The 22,007-nt window shown below is 38.2% G+C and overlaps 1 protein-coding gene across 1 annotated transcript in view; it reads right to left on the reverse strand.

The window, feature by feature from the left end:
• LOC114658435 (brefeldin A-inhibited guanine nucleotide-exchange protein 2-like) overlaps positions 1-22,007 on the reverse strand; it is a 923,594-nt gene that overhangs the window by 433,357 nt on the left and 468,230 nt on the right. The gene's annotated exons all lie outside the window — the stretch shown is intronic.

Below are 22,007 nucleotides of genomic sequence, written 5' to 3' on the forward strand. Positions count from 1 at the left end.
CTGTTCTGACTCTAAGTAAAAAAGCATGAATTAATCAACAGAAATAACCGCGATTGACATTTTAAAGTTAACGATTTACAGTGCATACCAATTTATAAATTCAATGTCCGTTTGAGGAAAAAAAAAAACACTTTCTTCAAAGCTGGGAATCGAACTCGCGTCTCTGTGTCACAGTAAGGCAGTGGTGCTCCAAGTCAACAAACTGTCCTTATAACTTATTTTTTTTCAAGATCCATAACACACAGACAGACAGAGCACTGCGTAATACAGAGACAGACAGGCAGAGATATACAAAAAAACAGGGAAGGCACATGTACTGAAAGAAAAAGCACTGAATAAGCTCACCCGCTCTAACATCACCCCTCCCCCCGATCTGACTCTCTAAGTAACAGCGCAAGTACAGACACAAATCAAGTGCATGTGTGTACTGTATAATATTAACAAAAGAGCAGCTTACTACTGAAAACGGCAAATATAGGAGTGAGTGGGGATCGAACCAGTACTCTTGATCACACTTGGTGATATCGATCGCGGTTATTTCTGTCGATTAATTCATGCTTTTTTACTTAGAGTCAGAACAGGAGCTTTTTCAGCTTATTCAGCTTCTGATCTGACTCAAACAGCGCCAGTATAACTTCACACCCAACCTGACGCTGTTCGTTTTCAAATAATATTGCATTACTTCGACGATGTTTTCTGATTGGTACTATTCGCGTCATAAAATGATTTCTTCAAAACGTCACATATATTTGTCTCTTTCTTTTTTTAAAATGTGCGCTGTAGCACTCAGCAACTGGCCACCTGCATGTTCTTGCGCACACTAAATCAGCGCGTCTTTATGTAAAAACAGCAGTGTCAGGTGGGGGGCGGTAGGGATGGATCCTGAACGCGACTGAGACAATGAAAAGTGAATTAAAAAAAAATAAAGCTAACCTTTACAAATATCATAAATTACACCAGCTGTTACAGACTGAAATCAAATGTATCTTTTTATTCTAAAATAGTGAAAATAAAAACACTTCTCAAATGGGAGTTGTGCAGGATCGAACTCATGACCTTCTGATTCCCAGTCAGCGACTGATACTGTTGCGCCACGGAAGCAGTGATAGTAAAATCATGTCAATGTCTCACACTAAGGCGGGTTTTTTTTGGCGGTGTCTTTTTTTTGTACCTTTTGTGAAAGTGTTTCTTTGATATTTGGACTTCAGGCTTCATACATTATATAGTTTATGCCTACATTTTGTCAATTGCTACCAGAATATATAACACGTTTCTGTTTTAACAATGTGTTTACACAGATTACTGTAGAAATGCAACACATATGAAATGCGTGTGTTTCACATAACAATCTTATTATTTCTACTCTAAAACTCCACTTCACTCCCAGGTAATCAATCAAGGCAAGAGCTGGGAAAAGCCTGTTTACGTTCTAAGTCGTTGGGGGGATGGAATAGCCGGCTGCTGGCAGCTTGTCTTTATCAGTACATTTAGATGACAAAAGACGCTGGCGGAGAGGTGAGAAAGGTTTTAAGAAGCGATTTAAGGTGGGCCGGATATACGAGTTTTTTCGTAGGCTCTGGTAATTCTAGTGTTAATCCACGGGTTCTCCACTGTTTTTTTGTTCGTTTATTACGATTGTTATAGTTCTCTTCCGCTGTTTAATAAAAGAACGCCATATAAGGTCTTCCTTTTTCCTTGCTTCACCAAGGAAGCAGCCTTTTTATTTAATCCACGGGTTCTCCGCTGTTTTATTGTTCGTTTATTACGATTGTTATAGTTTTCTTTGTATACCACGTTGTCAGTTCAGCACTCCGGTTGTAATATGACCAAGCCGTGCAAGCTTACTGTTGAGAATGCAACGTATAGTTGTACAAGAGAAAAGCAATCTTGCCTCAAATCAATGGCAACCTTTTGTAGGTCTATGAACTTAATTTAAACTTTAGGTTTACACGGTGCTTTGTTTCCGACGTGCTGCGTTCAGTCAGTTCACGTGAGCCGCTCTGTTGTGTGATGTTGCGATGTCCATGGCTTTATTTAATGTTAGCTAAGACCCGGCACTTAAAAGTTTGTCGCTACAGCAATTTTAACTCTGTTACAAAGTAATCCAAAGTCTCGTTTATACCTCGTGTCTTCTCATTAAACTTGTATCTCGCGAATATGGTATTGCAAAAGGCAGCGGGAGCGTTTCTATAAACTTAATTCAAACTTACGATTTACACCGTGCTTTGTTTCCACAGTAGCGAAGTGATCACTCCTGCTGCGTTTAGTCAGTTCACGTGAGCCGCTCTCGTGTGATGTTGCGATGTCCACGGCTTTATTTAATGTTAGCTAAGACCCGGCACTTAAAAGTTTGTCGCTACAGCAATTTTAACTCCGTTACAAAGTGATCCAAATCTCATTTATACCTCGTGTCTTCTCATTAAACTTGTATCTCGTGAATATGGTATTGCAAACGGCAGCGGGAGCGTTTCTATAAACTTAATTTAAACTTACGGTTTACACCGTGCTTCGCTTCTTATTGTTTCGCTGCCTTCTCAATTGTGTAATGAATGTTTTCTTCAGCGCTCTTTGGGGCTTTTCCTTGTTTTGTACGTACAGCGTTCACAGTCAGTTCACGTGATTACGTGGGAGGCGTGATGACGCGATACGCAACTCCACCTCCCACGGCCAGCGAGCTGCAGTCCATTACAGTATGTGGACAAAAATGAGGTTCCAGTTATGACCGTTACGCTTTGAATTCAAAATGAAACCTGCCTAACTTTTGTAAGTAAGCTGTAAGGAATGAGCCTGCCAAATTTCAGCCTTCCACCTACACGGGAAGTTGGAGAATTAGTGATGAGTCAGTCAGTCAGTCAGTCAGTGAGGGCTTTGCCTTTTATTAGTATAGATTCCAGTCTGGCTTTAACACTGGTCATAGTACATAAATGGCACTAACGCATGTTGTAAATGACATTCTGATATCCTCTGCTGAAAGAAACTCCACTGAAATTATGTTGTTAGACTTAATCATAGCATTTTGACCATTCTGTGTTACTGCACAGTTTTTAACTCAGTTGGAATCACCATAAATTTTACTGAAACAGCCCGCAATCTAAGAGTTATCTTTGACTCTAGGATGTCATTTAAAGTGCATATTGCAAAGCTGTCTAAATCATGTTTCTACCATCTTAAAAATGTTGGGAAATGAAGGCATTTTCTAAATAAGCGGGATTCTGAGAAATTAATTCATGCATTTATTTCTAGTATGATTGATTACTACAATTCGGTATTCACTGGATGTTCTTTATACAGCTTCCAGTTAATCTAAAATGCTGCTACAAGACTTATTACAAGAACAAGAAATATGAACACATAATGCCACATAATTCTTAAATCATTACACTGGTTCCCGGTTAATTTTAGGGCAGATTTGTATTGAATGATTGCAATAAAATCAATAAAATTAAAAATAAAAAAAAAAGTTTAGGGCAGATTTCAAAATCCTCCTTTTAACATATAAAGCCTTAAATGGCCAAGGTCCAGCTCACTTGTCTGAACTTATCATGACTTACAAACCAGAAGGTATATTAAGAACTCAAGATGCCGGTCTGCTTATGTTTCTAAGGATTAATAAAAATAACAGTGGGAGGTCATGCTTTTAGTTACTGGGCAATGGTCTGCCTGCTACTATAAGAGATGCCCTTCAGTCTCAGCTTTCAAATCCTGGCTGAAGATTCACTACTTCAGTTTAGCATATCCTGACTAAAGTTGCTGATTAACTGTACATACTGCATCTCTGTTGTTAGTCATTAGCACTAAAACATAAGCAATATGTTAGTGATAATTTTTTTATAACCCTCACCTATTCTGTTTCTCTTCTCTGTACTCAAATGTAGCACTTGGTGCCACTGCCCTACTGCCAAGTTGTTCTGCCTGCCTAAGGCAGGAATCATTGGATTGGCTGGCCCAGCACTGACTTGGCCAATAGGGGTAGGCAGCTTGATCGTTGAGGTGTCCAGGGCTCTGAACAAATCTAAATTGTATTATGTAATATTATCTACTACTGAATTCTGCTCCGTACGTATAATATCTCTATTGCACTATTATACTGGAGTGAAGATTACTTGTGTTCTGTGTATTGTATTGATCCCCTTTAATGACACACACTGCACGCCCAAATGCATGCCCAACACCCAAAAGGTATCTCTTTGAACTGCCTTTCCCAAGGTTTCTACTATTTTTTACCTAAAAGGGTATTTTTGGGAGTTTTTCCCTTGTCTTCTTAGAGAGTCAAGGCTGGGAGCTGTCAAAAGGTAAGGCCTGTTAACACTACAATTACTAAAGCCTACGAAATAACTTGTAATCCCAGCTAACCTTAAATCCCAACGCACCTCTCCATCAGCATCTTTTGTGTTGTAAATGTATTGATGAGCACATGCAGCAAGCAGCCTGCTATCCCATCCCCCCCCCGCCCACCACCACAGCTCAATTCGCAAAGAAGATTCTCAGTGCTCAGTGTTTATCTTGGAGTGAAGTGCCTGGAGTTGTACAGGGTAAATAATATATCATCATTTGGAATACATGCATTTCATATGTGTTCTGTGTCTGTGTTCCGATCTATGTAAACACGTCGCTAAAACAGGAAAGTTTTTCATGTTTTAGTAGTAACTGACAAAATGTAGTAGACATGAAGTGTATAATGTGTGAAGGCTGAAATCCAAATAAACACTTTCACAAAAGGTACAAGTATAACAAAACAAGTGAGCTTTTATTCAAGAATAAAACCAAAGAAAAAGAAGTTGCCTTAGGTTAAGTCAATAACACAACTGCGTGGGTGATGCAGCAGTAAGAGTTGCTGACTCATAATCAAGAGGTCTGTTTCAATTCCAAGTTCCACCAGTTACCATAGTGAGCTGCTATTTATATTACTATTATATAATAAAAACATACATCTGACATGAATTTGTAACAGCTGGTATAAATATATGATACTTGATGATGAAATAGCAAGCTGCTTGCTGCTTGTGCTGATCGACACATTTACAACACAAGACGCTGACGGATAGGTGCGAAGGGATTTAAAGTGGACTGGGATTACAAGTTTTTTCGTAGGCTTTGGAAATTCTAGTGTTAAACCACATTGAGGCAATCCTTGAGTGATTTTGGGCTATACAAAAAAAAAAAAAACTTTATTGTATTGTATTGTAAATATGTAAGTCTTACATTTTAAGTGCTCATTTATGTTAAAAACTTAAAATTTAAGACTTAAATATTTCAAGTGCATGTTTATCTTTTTAAGGATAAAAGTCAATATTTCAAGGAAGCCTTAACACATTTGTGAAAAATTTCCATTTCAGTGAATTAGAAAACAAATATTAACCAAAAAAGAATGTTCAAGTAATTAAAATAAAATAACCTACTAATGAATATAGGTTGCCTTTAAAACTCCTAAGACCCGGCTCCTCGCGACACCTTTTAAAATAATTTGAATGTGCCCCTTTGATTGATTTGATATCAAAATACATGTATTAAACTAAGAAATATTTAAGTCTTAATCCATTAAGTGCTTGTTTGAAAAAAGGCCGTGTTTACATTCGGAATAAAGTCCCACGTTCATTACGGCATTTATTAAAATAATTTGAATGTGTCCCATCATTTATATCAAAGTAGATATAGGTTACAAGGAATGTTAATAAAGTACATGCATCATTCTAAGTAGTCTTAATCATACGTGCTCATTTATTTAAAAAATTTGAAACATATAAGGCTTAAATTGCAAGTGCTCGTTTATTTTAAAAACTCGAAATATGTAAGTCTGACAAATTACTTAGAATTTTACACAGTGTACATACTGTAGATCTTACACCTAGACCCATAACTTTTGAATGAGCTACTTCCACTGCCATAGAAATTGTCCGCCCCGGGGAGGCGGGACACCAGCAACTTATTACCTGTGAGCTTTCCTACAAATGTACTGGGCGTGTCATTCAAATCATTCTGCTTTTACCATGGCTGTCCAGAATGCTATGATTTAAATAGTGCCCATCCTTTAACCAGACTGATTTGTGTGATTATGTATCAAAAGTTTATTAGAATTGGAAATACTTCAGAACAAATTTAAGCTTGATGTGTGCGTAATAGGGGAACATGAATGGGAGACGATGAAAAAAAACATGACCTCAGGCTACAAGCTTTCTTGAAACACTGTGATTTCCCTAAATGTATGAATCTGTGGGATTCTTTGTTCAGTGGCCATACCAACATCATAAAATTGTACCACAAGGCTGGGAGCGATGAACAGATTCATTATTACAATTTTACTAGTTAGTATCTGTTTGTTAATTATGTAAAATGTATCCGAACGGACATCCCACCATCATTTTTCAATAATTTGTGGATCTCAGACAGTATTTTGGTATCCAACATTTGGTCTCAAGTTTCCAGTCCTGTTTCTCATGTTTTGTAGGAAATGTTCTCCCTCTGTTGCATCTGCACAGAGACAGAAGTTCAGACTCAGGATTGTCATTACATAGAGGATAAGACAGCTTTAACTGGGATATGGTGCAGTGTGGAAATAGTGAAAACCCTTCATAAAGGCTATAAATTATTAAAAGTTCATGAAATGTGGCATTACCCGAAATGTATGTCTGAACTGTTCTCAGACAATATCAAGTTTGATCTAAAAGGTAAACAGAAGGATTCAGGTTGTCCTGTCTGGTGTACAGATGAAGCTTCCTGAGATCGGTATATTAAAGAACATTATCAAAAGAAAGGTTTACAAATGGATCGCCTTAAATCAGTCTAAGAGACAGATTTCAAAGTTGTTTTTAAATTCTCTTTGGGGTAGATTTGGCCAGAAGCCCATCCATCTCACCACTTGCTTAGTCAATGTTGGAGAAGAATTCTTGCAATATAACTTGTCCAAATAGTACATTTCTTATTTTGAATTTATTGGTGATGCAATTGCTCAAATCCAGTGGAGGTATGCTGATGAAAAATACACCCTTCCTGGTACCGTTAACGTCATTATTGCAGCTTTCACGACTGCCTATGCCCAGTTAAGAGTTGTATGAGTTCCTGAAAAGATTGGGGGAAAGGGTGCTGTACCACAACACTGACTTGGCTATTTCTACTTCTCAGTCTGGCCAGTACAAACCTTCTCTGGGTGACTATTTAATTTTCTTAGGAGTGTTCACAAGGCTTTCCATTCTGTGCATTTCGAATGTTATAGTGTTTTCACTAAAAGGATAAAGTTTTATACAAGATGTCTTTCTCTTCTCATCATAAGGTGGTGCTGTGATGTGAGATTTTGCATATAAGTTGATAAATATTTTGTATGTCTTTATTTGCAACATAGGCAAAGCAATGTAATATTAGTGTTACACTAGTGAGAAGCATTCATGTTTACAACCCAAACCCCCCCTGTAAACCACCACCCCAACCAGGACTGAGTCTCTTTGAATTTTACGACAGAATTTGGGAGAAGTGCCTCAAACCAGCTTGATTTGTGTCTTCTCACTGAAACATGACTAAATTTGAAACCAAAAAGTTTCATATCCCTCCATAAATCATGAGACATTGATTGAGGAGACTGAGGAACTGCAAACTGGCTCTAACAATTTAGGCAAATTTACAACATTTGAAGCACTCTTATTATTTATTAAAACAGATTCCAACACAACTGTCGTACTAGTCTACAGACCATCAGGTCCATATGCACTGTTCATGACTGAATTTAGCAGCCTTTTGTCCTATTTAGCTATAAATTATGATCATTTAGTCTGGATGGGCGATATTAATATAAACAGTCATGTGGAAACTGACACTTTCAGCAAATGTTTTACTTATCTGAGAAGGGTATTGCTAGATTGTCAATGGCCCAACTCATAGTTATAACCACACATTAGATATAATTATTACGGAGTTGAGGCTCAAAATTGAAATTTTTCAACTATAAAAACTAAACTATTTCAACAATGAAAGTGAAAAACAATGCTAACTTTTACAAGTACTATAAATGTACATCGGCTGTTACAGACACAAATCAAATGTATGTTTTTATTGTATAATGTTAACAATAAGAGCAGCTCACTACTCAAAATGGTAAATATATGAGGCAGTCAGGATCAAACCGGGGAACTCTTGGTTACAAGTCAGCAATTCTTACCGCTGCACCACGGAAACTGTTGTATCATCCTTGAGCCTTTTGTGAAAGTGCTTATTTGATCTTTGGACTTCAGGCTTCACACATTACATAGTTTATGCCTACATTTTGTCAATTATTACTAAAATATTAAAAATGTTTCTGTTTTAATAATGTGTTTACACAGATTATTGTAGAAACAGAACACACATGAAATGCATGTGTTCCAAATAACGATCTGTTATTTCCACTCTAAAACTCCAGCATTTCACTCCCAGATTATCAAGGCATGAGCTGGGAGAACTTTGTGACATGTTCTGCAGTGGTGGGGGGATGGAATAATAGGCTGCTTGCTGTTTGTCTTGATTGGCACATTTACAAGACAAAAGACGCTGATGGAGAGGTACAAAGGGATTTAAGGAGGGCCGGATTTATGAGTTTTTTCATAGGCTTTGGTAATTCTAGTTTTAAATGAAGTTACTAATGATCACTATTTGATCATGTTTGACTTTTTTCTGCGCTCACAAGTATACTCACAGATTAAAACAAGGACAATGCGATATGTAGATTATAAATCTACATCAAGATTTAATCTGCAAAATATATTAAGAAACTTAAGCATAATTGTTTAAAACAATTTGGATCATCTAGCAACAAATTATAATGTGACTTTGAAACAGGCTTTTGATACAGTGGCTATCCCTAAAAGAAAAGTGATTAAAATACATAGAAACTCACCGCGATTTAATGAGAACACTCAGGCTCTTAGAATGTCAAAAACTGGAGCATAAATGGAGAGCAACAAAGCAGCAGGTCTTCCAAATTGCATGGAAAGAGAGTGTTACAAATTATAATAAAGCCCTGTTTATAGCCCACTCTGACTACTATTCCAGATTAATAGATAACAACAGTAATAATTGTTATCTTTTTATCTTGTACCAGAACAGGAAGTCTTAAATGTATTTTTTTTTAAATTAAACCTACTACTTGTTCCCTAGACTCAATCCCAACAAAATTTGTAAAAAAAAACAAAAACAAAAAAAAAAACCTCAATGGATGCTCTGGCACCACCCACTCTTAGTATTACCAATAGTTCATTGCTGAATGGTGACATACTTGACAAAGTAGCTGCAACAAAGCTTCAGTCTCATTTTATGCATCACAATTTATTTGAGAAATCCTATTCTGTCTTCTGTACAGGTCATAGTATGGAAACAGCACTAACCCATGTTGTAAGAGATCTATACAGGTGAGGGGACACTGGCGCACGCATGTTGTTGCCGCTCCTCCCTGTAAACAACACTTTTCGCAAAATTCGCCTAATTCTACACTTTCTTACGTTTGTTTTATTTCTTTTATTGTACGTATAGTTCGTGGATACAGCTGACTCGAATTGTATGGATTTGGCTTATATTTACAGATTTTATGGACTTTACTTTGACTGGGAACAGCTGAGTCTGTGGATCACGGGACGAGAACCTACAAGCATTTCTTTGTGCCTGGCAATCTAGGACCTCGTGATTATATTAAATTCGCTTTGCTGATCTGCTCCCATTTCATTCTACAATACTCTACGACTGGGAACTGATCTGATATTCATACTAATCTGGCTTTTGGCTCCGGGGCGATCACGCCTGAAATTACCAAGCATTACAGTTTATGGCTGTGTATTGGAACCTCCAACTCCTGCTACCTCCTCATGCTATGCTTTCTGCAGCTTTACTATCGCCACTCACCTACTCTACCACACCCGCCTGTCCTACCGGTTCCGCTGTGCTGTGCTGCTTCTCCACTGCTATTCAGATAAGTATTGCCCAGTATCATGCTAAAATACTCTCATGACAAACTCCTTCTTATTAAACAGTTTGTCCAGAGCAAATGGTCTGACTGCAACATCCTAAAGGACGCCGGTATTTTGCAGCGCCCGAAATATATACATCGCGGGTCAGGTCGCCGCCACCGCTGGGCTGCGAATGAAAAGACCACCGGCAGCATTTGCTCAGGAATACGCCGTCCTTCTCATGACCCTGGAAATAGAATTGTCGGTGTGCCAAATTTGCATTATGTGGAAATAAACCCTGATTGCGGCTCTGTGCAGAAAGAAGCCTCATTATGTAATGTTGCACTGTTTAACTCGAGGTCTCTTAATGGCAAAGCATTGGTGCTGTCAGAACTCATCATTGACACCAAACTTGATATTCTGTGTTTAACGGAGACTTGGCAAAAACCGAATGAATTTGCGTCTCTCACAGAGGCGACTCCAATTGGTTTCACTTTCCACTCAGAGCCTCGCAGCTCAAGACAAGGAGGCGGGCTGGCTGTAATTATCAGAGAAGACTTAAACATTAAAAGAATCCCAATTGACTGCCCATTGTCTTTTGAGTGCCTGGCTCTTAAACTAATAACGGAATCAGGTCCTGTCTCACTCATTGTTCTCTATCGTCCCCCAAAATACAATGCATCCTTCTTATACGATCTGATTGAACTTTTGACCCACCTAAGCTCTTACTCTCAGAGAATTATGCTTCTTGGTGATTTCAACATCCATATTGACATTATTACTACATCTAAACTGAGAAATGAATTCCTGTCCTTACTGGACTGTTTTGACTTGACACAACATGTTGATTTTCCAACCCATTCTGGCGGTCATATATTGGACCTGATCTGCACTTCTGGACTATCTGTTGCCAACATTTACAGCACTGATTTGGGACTCTCTGACGATAAAGCAGTATTTTTCACTGTCTCATTACCTATCCCACCTCTTACCTGTAAACGAGAAATTTCTTACAGAAACCTTAAAAATATCTGTCCCTCTATCCTTTCTGGATCCATTTCTGATCTTTTACTGTCTGCACCTATTCCACCAACACTAGATAGTTTTGTTGACCACTATAACTCAGCCCTTCACTCAGCATTAGATAAAACAGCTCCTTTAAAACATAAGGAGGTTTCCTTTAAGCGCTCAGCTCCTTGGTATAACTCAGAATTGCGATCTATGAAAGCAGCTGGCCGACGCCTTGAGAGAATGTCACGTAAGACTGGACTCACCGTGCACATCCAGGCTTTCTCTGACCACCAAAGAGCTTACAGAGAAGCACTAACTTCTGCTAAGAACACCCATTATGGCAGAATAATAGAAAGTGGCCATGATAACCCAAGGGTTTTGTTCTCTGTAGTTAATAAACTACTCGAACCCGCATCTGGTCCAACTACCTCTTCTACTGAAGTCTGTGAGGAATTCCTCCACTTTTTCCATAACAAAATTAAAGATCTAAATAATTCAACTAACATAAATATATCATCTGTTTATATCTCTCCCTGTTTTCCCACTCCATCCAGCTCCTTCTCTAAGTTCTCACCAGTCACCTCTGCGTTTGTTAATAACCTGCTTTGTAAGATGAGGCCGACTACTTGTGTACTGGACCCCATCCCCACCACACTACTTAAATCCTGCCTTCATGCCATAATCCCGACTGTTACAACAATAATAAACTCATCCCTTGACACTGGCTCCGTGCCACTCACTTTTAAAATTGCTTCTGTAACCCCAATGTTAAAAAAGTCTGGCCTTGATGCTGACAATCTTAACAATTTCCGGCCTTTTTCCCACTTACCTTTCCTGTCAAAAGTTCTTGAGCATGTTGTAGCTTCCCAACTCACCAATTGCCTAACCTCTAATAATTTGATGGAACCCTTTCAGTCTGGATTCAGGGCGCGGCACAGCTGTGAAACTGCTCTGCTACGGGTAACCAATGATTTGCTTATGGCAGCAGACTCTGGACAAACTAGCATATTAATTCTGTTAGACCTCAGTGCAGCATTTGACACAGTCAGACATGACATCCTACTGTCCAGAATGGAGAACATGCTGGGTATCTCTGGCACTGCCCTCCAGTGGTTCAAGTCCTATCTGACTGATAGGCAAGAGTTTGTTAGTCTTGGCAACAGCAGATCCAACTCCGTGCCAGTCACACAAGGAGTCCCTCAGGGCTCTGTCCTTGGTCCTCTGCTTTTCTGTATTTATATGCTTCCCCTTGACCATATTATCTGTAGTTATGGATTGGGTTATCATTTTTATGCAGATGATACCCAGCTCTAGTTCAATGTTAAAAGTGGAACTTCATCAGAGCTTTCTCAGCTCACAACCTGCCTTAGTGAAATTAAAACCTGGATGGAGCAGAACTCTTTAAAATTAAATTGCAATAAAACTGAACTCCTGCAAATTGGGACTAAAATGCAACTTAATAAAATGAGCTCCTTCCCAGTCCATCTTGGCAGTGATCTCATCAGACCTGCCTCTACTGTAAAAAATCTTGGTGTCATTTTTGATTCCTCCCTCACTTATTCCACCCACATAAATCACATTAAGAAACTTTCTTACTTTCACCTCCGTAACATATCCCGTGTTCGCTCCTTCCTCTCCTTCTCTAATGCTGAGAAACTTGTCCATGCTTTTATCACATCCCGCATCGATTATTGTAATTCCCTACTGGCAGGTGCCCCTTCTAATCTTATATCACAGCTCCAGCTTATTCAAAACTCAGCTGCAAGAGTCCTTACTCAAACCAGCAGCAGCGAGAACATCACACCCATCCTGCTCCGTCTTCACTGGCTCCCTGTGTCCTACAGAATCGAATATAAAATCCTACTAATAACCTACAAAGCTTTAAATAACCTCGCACCAAACTACATCAGTGACCTCCTCCATCACTATGTGCCTGCCCGCCCACTAAGGTCCTCTGATTCTGGTAATCTTGTTGTGCCCCTCACTAATCTACACTCCATGGGTGACAGGGCCTTCAGCTGTATAGCGCCCAGACTCTGGAATGACCTACCAAAATTAATCAGGTCAGCTGACTCCATGCATTCCTTTAAAAAACCAACTCAAAACTCATCTGTTCAGGAAGGCTTTTAGCTCTACTTGACTTTATTACCTTTCTCTCAGTTTACTTCTCTGTCAAGATGCCAATGTAACCTGTATGTGTGTGCTAGACCATCAATTATGTTGTCTGTTTTTTTCAGAATTTACTGTCTTAATCTTCTTTATTTATTTATCTGGTTTGTACAATGCTATATACTGTATATTCTGCCGTTCTTTATTATATTCTGTAAGTGCCTTGAGCATGGGAAAGGCGCTATATAAATAAAATGTATTATTATTATTATTAGATTTCAGTGGCAAAAAGCATGTGGACATACTTTTGAGTGGATTTAAGATTTATAAAGGAACTTAGTGTGGCACATAACATATTTACTTTTTTTAAATATGATTATTTTTGTGTGTACGCATAATTTTTAAACTTGATAGGCAAGCCCTAAGCACCAATTATCACCCAAAACCAAGAGGAGGTATAACTGCTTTACTTTAAATTTAAGAGTATAACCAAAGCTTTCATTCTCTTTTCTGTTCAACTAACCAGTCTTTGGCTCTCTGCACCTAGGGAAAATTCTACTGCATGGATTTGAAACAGAACAGAGATCATAATAAAGCTTTGTATGAGTGGTAGTGCATATAACCTCAACTATAGACTACATGAGTAAATGAGCATTTGCATACAACAAGCGATTCTGTTTGTTGCGTAAGTGCAGAAAGGGCTTCTTTCTCATCACTCTGCCATACAGATGTTCTTTGTGCAAATTGCACTGAATTGAAGAACGATGTACAGATACACCATCTGCAGCAAGATGTTCTTGCAGGTCTTTGGAGGTGATCTGTGGGTTGTCTGTAACAATTCTTACAATCCTGCGCATATGCCGCTCCTGTATTTTTCTTGGCCTGCCAGACCTGGGTTTAACAGCAACTGTGCCTGTGGCCTTCCATTTCCTGATTACATTCCTTACAGTTGAAACTGACAGCTTAAACCTCTGAGATGGCTTTTTGTAGCCTTCCCCTAAACCATGATACTGATCAATCTTTGTTTTCAGAACTTTTGAGAGTTGCTTTGAGAATCCCATGCTGTCACTCTTCAGAGGAGAGTCAAAGTGAAGCACAACTTGCAATTGACCATCTTAAAAACCTTTTCTCATGATTAGACACACCTGCCTATGAAGTTCAAGGCTTAACAAGCTAATCCAACCAATTTGGTGTTGTAAGTAATCAGTATTGAGCAGTTACATGCATTTAAATCAGCAAAATCACAAGGGTACACAAATTTTTGCACAGACAGTTTTTCACATTTGATTTAATTTCATACAACTAAATACTGCTTCACTAAAAATCTTTGTTCGGAAAACACCCCAGTACTCAGATGTTCCTAGGAAATGAAAGACATACCACTGTTATCTTTTATGTTGAAAGTAGAGTAAATTATTATGCAGGCTGAGATGGGTTCCCAAACTTTTTCATATGACTGTATATATTAGGGCTGGGCAAGTTAGCGCATTGTTATCACGTTAAAGCATTAATTAATGCCAACAATTATTTTATTACGCGTTAATGCAGTTTTTATTATTATTATTATTAAATTGAAAGCCTCATTCTCGCTAGCAATCAATAGAGATCAGTGATCTCCTTGTTATAGCGCTTTCTATACACTTTTGCTAGAAGGAAAGTTAGCTTTGTTGATTTGACCTTGATTCCCTGCGCATGCATGAGTAGTGAAGAGCAAACAGCTTCTAAAATGGCATGTGAAGAGGTACCATTGAATGCTTAAAGCAAAACTTTTTTTGTATTATTGCTGAATCGGACTCCAATTTTGATACAAGTGATCTGGAGATGTAGGTCGAAAATGAAAGTGAGGTACTAGCATCACTGATCGGTCCCCAGCTGATTGAGGTGCTGAACACTTTCGTGTAGCTGATACACCTAGGGCAACGTTCGCCTCAGAGTACAGACACTTACGATGACAGACAGGCACAAACCATATTGCGTCTCACTGCAATTGCCACCAGCGCGCACCTGTCCCACAAATGCAGCCAGGCAGACAGCCCACCGTATTTTCCTGCTGGCTGTCGAGCCACCCCTGCTGCTGCTGCAAACAAGGGCTGACAGCAGGCAAAACAGGCAACAACAAATGTTTTATGTTGATTTATTTGTGAAACCATTGTTTTGTGCATTATTCAGAAAACTGAGTCTTTTGGAAAAAATATTAACCCTCAAAGAGTTGCTAATAAACATAAGACTGTAAAGGGAATACTGCTATTAAAAATCACCTTATTTGTTTAAAGCGTTTGCAAACCAAATTCATGCAATACACTACTTTTGAGTTCATTATTAAATTTTGAACATAATGTGACTGTCTGCTATTAATCCTGATTAAAAATTTTAATCGTTGCCCAGCACTATGTATATATATAATGCTCAAAAAAATTAAGGGAACACTTAATCATCACAGTCTAGCACTAAGTCATTAAGGTTCATGAATATCAATCTATCCACTTAGAAAGTATAAGCAAATGTGAATCAACTTCACCAGATTTGGTGCAACTGAGCAAGACAATCCCCAAAAACTGAACGGTTTTGTAGGTGGTGGCCAAAGACGATTGCTCTTTCCTTATCCTTTCTGACTGATTCTTCTCTGGATTTGCATTTTGCTATTGTCGTTGTCACGACTGGTAGCATAGGGCGGTACCTGCAGACAATTCAGATTGCACAGGTAATCCATCTCTTCCAGGATGGCACATCCATATGTGCCGTCACAAGAGGGTCTCAAGAGCATGGAGGAGATACCAGGGGACAGGCCGTTACACAATAGGAGTATGCAGGCCAATCACTGGCATCAATGCCTTTGTCATCCAGTAACTGCCTATATATTCTGGCAACATGAGGCCAGGCATTGTCCTCTACCAGAAGGAACCCAGGGCCCACTGCACCAGCGTAAGGTCTGACAATGGCTCTGATGATTTCATCCTGGTACCTAACAACAGTCAGGGTACCGTTGCCTAGCACATGGAAGTCTGAGCGACCCTCCAAGGATATATCAAACAACCCTCACCCCAGACCATCACTGACCCACCAACAAATTGGTCACCTTCGATAATGTTGCAGGCTCCGTAACATTCACCTGCTCTCATCTGTGAAGAGAACTGGGCACCAGTGGCAGAGCTTTAAAATTCTGCTTATGGTTTATAAAGCTTTAAATAATCTCGCCCCGTCTTATATATCGGAATGTCTGACACCTTATATTCCAAATCGCAACCTCAGATCCTCAACTGAGTGTCTCCTTAGAATTCCAAGAGCAAAACTTAAAAGAAGTGGTGAGGCGGCCTTCTGCTGTTATGCACCTAAAATCTGGAATAGCCTGCCAGTAGGAATTCGCCAGGCTAATACAGTGGAGCACTTTAAAAAACTACTGAAAACACATTACTTTAACATGGCCTTCTCATAACTTCACTGTAATTTAATCCTGACACTCTGTATATCCAATTCATTATAATAACTATTCATTCAAAATTTGTACTAACCCCTACTCTCTCTTCTGTTTTCTTTTCTGGTGTCCTATTGGTGGTGGCTTGTGCCACCACCATCTACCCAAAGCACCATGATGTTCCAACAATGATGGATGGATTAAAAGCCAGAAGTCTGTATAACCATCAGCATCAAGTGACTCCGTGAGAACCCTAACTACAAAGAGGACTATTTCATTTATGTTAGGTAGAATGCCCAAAGGGGACTGGGCGGTCTCGTGGCCTGGAACCCCTACAGATTTTATTTTTTTCTCCAGCCTTCTGGAGTTTTTTTTGTTTTTTCTGTCCACCCTGGCCATCGGACCTTACTCCTTTCTATGTTAACTAATGTTGTCTTATTTTAATTTCTTATTTGTCTTTTATTCTTCTTTTCTTCATTATGTAAAGCACTTTGAGCTACTTTTTGTATGAAAATGTGCTATATAAATAAATGTTGTTGTTGTTGTTGTTGTTGCCAATTGTGGTATTCTCTGGCGAATGCCAGTTGAGCTGCACGGTGATAGGCTGTGAACACAGTTCCTAGTAGGGGATGTCAATTAACTTGGCTACAAAATATTTGTGTTAGGTTTTTATTTAACTTGTAATTTGGGAATATATTGGCTAGGCAAGTCTTCTTGTTGTTAGTGAATTAAGAAAAAAAAAACAATAAAATAAAGGTATATTTTTATTCAGATGAATTGCCTTCAGATTCTCTCTGTTAGCTCTATAAAGATGTATAAGTTTTCATGAGTACTGCATTCAATATTGTGGGAATACAATAAATAAGATTTGTTCTGCAATATATGACCAGCTGAACAGCAAATAATATTAAAATAATAAGACTGTTTTAATATATTGTAGAGATGTAATGTGAAAATAAAACCTCGTATAAAATGGTTAATCAAAACACATCTTTCAAATCTTTTAACCCTTTGACTGTTAATCACATCATGTAATGTCAAACTGTTAATCATTATCATTTTAAAATTATGTTTTTCATGTCAGTTTTGCTGTTATTTTTTTGCCATTACTAACTTTAAAGCATTTGCAAAATGAAGAAGTCAAACATGAGTTGAGAAGTACAAACGTTTGTTGGACTGTCTTGAGGATATTAAAGCTTGGATGGCCTAAAACATTTTTAAATTTCATTGACAACAAAACTGAGGCCCTAATGTTTAGGCCAAACAGTATTACCGTTGCCCCTCATATAGACTTGAGCTCCCTGAAATCTTATGCAAGATGCATTGTAAAAAGATTGGAAAGTATTATACATGCTTTTGTTTTGTCCTGACTTGACTAATATAATGCACTTTTATGTCAGTGTTAGCCAGGCTTCAATCTTACATTTACAGTTGTTCCCAAATATTTCAACTCGTCTTTTAACAGGAACACGCAAGTAAGAACACATTTTACCTGTGCTAGCCTCCCTGCTCTGGTTTCCCATTCATTTAAGGACTGCTTTTAAGATTTCATTTTTTGCTTAGAAAACACTAAATGGCCTAGTTCTCTCTTATCACTTGGACCTTTACAATCCTTCATTTCATCAGCGCCACTCTGATCTACTGATCAGTTGCTTCTGGTGGTCCCTAAATAAATAATACAGTGTAGGGGAGATTGTGCCTTAGCAGTAGTAGCCACCAGACACTGGAACTGATTACCACTTCATGTTAGGCTATCTCCTGCAATGCCAATTTTTAAAATCACTTCTTAAGGCACAATATTGTTCCTTGGCTTTAAATTAACTATAAGAGCTGTGTTTGTGTATTTTATTGTCTTATTGTTTATTATCTTCAGTACAGCAATTTGGTCAGCTATTGTTGTTTTAAAATGTGTTATAAAAATAGATTTGATTGATATTAACAAACAATATTGATTCACATATGCAGAAATACTGTATGTAGCCAAAAAAAAAAAACATTTTCATACACAGGTTTTTCTTAACTTCTGAAAGATGCTTGTAAACTTTTTGAATATCACAGAGCTATCAGATCACGTTAATTAATCTCAATTTATGCTTAATTACAGCCCAGATATTAGAGTTAGGAAGGAGCATGTGCCAAAATATATCTTCAACAACAAAAAAACACTATAGTTCCAGAATAAAAATGTTCAAAATATGATTTTTATTAAACAAAAAATAGGAAAAAAAATACTGAGAATGTTGTTTTAAAAAATATTAAGTATTGCACGTCAGTTCTACAATATACCAAAATGTATTACTGTAGTTAATTTTGTTTTAGGATAGAACTTATAGTTGAATTTGCATCCCTTTCCTTAAAACTGCATCAACCTGTTATACATAATGAGAAAAACACCTGACTCATTTCATACAACTTAAAGATTTCAAGTATCTCATCAGTCTTCATAGTAACACTGGAAAAAAAACAGTTATGGCACACAATTCAAACTAACACACTACCTGTAGCTATAGACTGTTCATTGCATTTGTAGATGAGCTGTCAGTGAATAACTGAAACTAGAAAGTTTCATTTATTTATTTTTTTTATAAATACAGTAAAACCTCAGTTATCCGTCAGGGGTCAGAACCGAAACCATGACGGTCAAGAGAAAAGACGGATAACAGAACAGCTACTTTGAAAATGATATGCAGTAGATTAATTTAGCGAATAACCATATTTATTTTTATTTACAAAACAAAACTATATTAACATAACAGTACTGTATTAACAAAATTAATTAAGTCATATACAGTAATATTGCAACGAACAGCATACATTTTACTTGCAGCCTTCGTTCTGCAACAAACGATGCCCATTCATATACTCCATTATCTGGGTTACAGAGCACACTTTCAGAACAAAAAAAAGCTTTCCCTACCACTTGTTTTCTTTTTTTCTCTATATCACAAACACTCCTACTTATTATCTCCTGACTCCCCACTTAAAACTTCCTTCTGTAATACCTTCATTTTTCTCCACTCATCTCCTAAGATGAGCAGAAGCCCTTCACCCTGTCCCATCGCTTACAGCATTCATTCCACCCTTTCTGCTCCTGCACAGCGCATCATAAGCTGCCTGTACGTCACAATATATTAATAAAACGTAATATAAGAGAATTTAAAAAGAAAACTAAGATACAGAAGAACATTAACACAGAATAACATTACCGTCAGTAGTTTCCATTTTCAACACATTAGTCAGCGTCATGCTTTATATCGTTCACTGTTGTTCTTCTTACTCTGTAAATCGAAGCACTTTCGCTGTTTTGTAAATGTTTCATAATTTCAATTTTATGTGATAATTCCAACACTACACCTATACATTTATCAGCCATAGAAATATACAGTAGATTAATTATAACAAAAGAGAAAAGCTATGAAATGCTATTAACATATTAGGTACATAACTGGCACTATGATTTCAAAATCTACTTGCCACTGTCATTTGTGGCACAGTTCATGAATGATCTAATATGCTGTTTAAACAAAATATGATTTATTAAATTATTTAAAGGTTTCATGCTAGTTAACCAAGTGTCCAGATTCCCTTCTTTTTCTAAGACCTTTTAACTTTTTTCATTTTTGCTCACTGTAGTTGAGGTCAAATTTACACTTCAAGTCTTAGTGAATCAAGTAGCAACATGTGTGAAGGTTGCAGCCAAATCTGACTATCTGAATTTTTCTAAGGTATCTTCTTTGTAAAATTCCTGTATTCCTCTGGGCAGAAAACAAAGAAAGAGAGGTGTAGAGACAGCTCCAATTTACAGCGTACAAAATTTTCTTACGGCAATGCTTCCAAACTGGGGCGTTTCTTATTAGATTTATTGTTCACTGTGATACTGTGAAAATTAAAATGTTTTTAAATAGTGAACTTATCTAAATTGTTATCTACTGTTAACTGTACAAATCTGAAGTTAAGTATTTTGACCATAAGAGCAGATTTGATCACTTGTCGCTTTGACTTATTTTCATGTACAGTAGACCCTCCCGGTTCAGAGTTCGCTGCCTCAGTCATTCGCAGATTTTTCCATAGAACCTATCTAATAATTGTTAGCGGAAACCGCAAATATCCTTCGCAATTTTTATGGCTTTTTTTGTGGAAATACTGTACTGTAGAGAGAACAGGAAGCAATTGTAGAAGAAAACGCAGCTTGGGATAGTGAAAGTAGCCAATAGAATTTGAAACTGCAACTTCAAGCAGTCCCTGCAATGGCTCCGATTGGTCTTCTGCCGAGGGTGCTGGGGTCAAAGGATGTCAGCACGGCTTTTAAAAAGGGGGCAGGTGATCAAAAGCAAAAAAAAAGTTTTTGTAATTTGTGTTTCAAGTTCCTGTCTGTCTGCCTTCTGTTGGGTTACCTGAACTTATTCGTTTTGTCCTGGATCGTTTTGTGATTGGCGCCTGAATTGTCTGTCGTCTGCCTGTGTACATGAGGACTGTAACTGGATTTATGGCCATCCTGCAAAGAAAGGAGAGCTCCTGAACCCGTCCACCCATCTTCACCATTTCAGGAACTAGCAGTAGGACTATCTTTACATTCCCATCTATTTTCATCATTACATTTAATCCATTGCCGTTTTTCATGATTTACTGTGTGTGTTTTCTTTGTGCTTTGTTGTATTTAATGTGTAATCGCCATAAGGGGAACAGGGGTGCTACCGTTGTTTTCATTTGTTTTCATTACATTGTTTGTTTGCTGTTTGATTACCGGTTTGTTTTGTTTTTGTCTCTGTTTGTGAGTGCGTGCGGGACGGGCCAAGGCTGGGTGCGTCCCTGGAATCTCCACCATAAAAATAAATCACCATCTTCTCGACAGTATGCATCTTAGCGTTATTCATTTCTCCTTGCTGCTGATTGACTATGATGCATCTCCAGCTGAATGTTCTTGTGTTTTCCATTTTGTTCCTCTGAAACCTTAAACTGCCACAACCGGCTATAGTCGTTTCCCAGTGCCATTTGCGAGCACGCAGGAGATGATCAGTCAGTACCGTACATTCGCTAAGCATCCAGCTCATGACCACTGCCAGCCCCTTGTGAGCAGGGGGGCTGAACGCACCCCTAGAAGACACGGACACTCCTCAAAAAAACCCTCTTAAAAAATGCTGATAGACTACCTTCACATTGCTCCCTTACTTGTGGCTACTCTGTCGCGTGATATGCTTCTCATGCTACGCTTACTTAAAAGCCTGAACAGCACCTGTCCTTTTTGGCTGATTGCTTTGTTTTTCTCTCCTCCCCCAGGCATCCTCTACTTCTGTTGGGGATCCCACTCCCGTTGTGCTTCCCTATGATGTTTGCCTATTCTTTTAAATGAGAACAAACTGCATACTGAGCTCGTTTTACTTCTGAAAGAGACATGTTTGTTTGGAGTGTTTGAATAAATATTCTGTCTCTACAATCTCCTGTGTTTCTGTGCAATTCTGTGACCCAAGTGTAACATCCTGCAGCACTGCAGCCTCACTGTCCCTGGGACTGAGCTGCTGCACTAGACTAGCCTGCAAGCATCAGCACTTACCTCTGTGTGCTTGTGTGCAGCC

Source organism: Erpetoichthys calabaricus, chromosome 10 (genome assembly GCF_900747795.2).
Source record: "Erpetoichthys calabaricus chromosome 10, fErpCal1.3, whole genome shotgun sequence".
Taxonomy (NCBI): domain Eukaryota; kingdom Metazoa; phylum Chordata; class Cladistia; order Polypteriformes; family Polypteridae; genus Erpetoichthys; species Erpetoichthys calabaricus.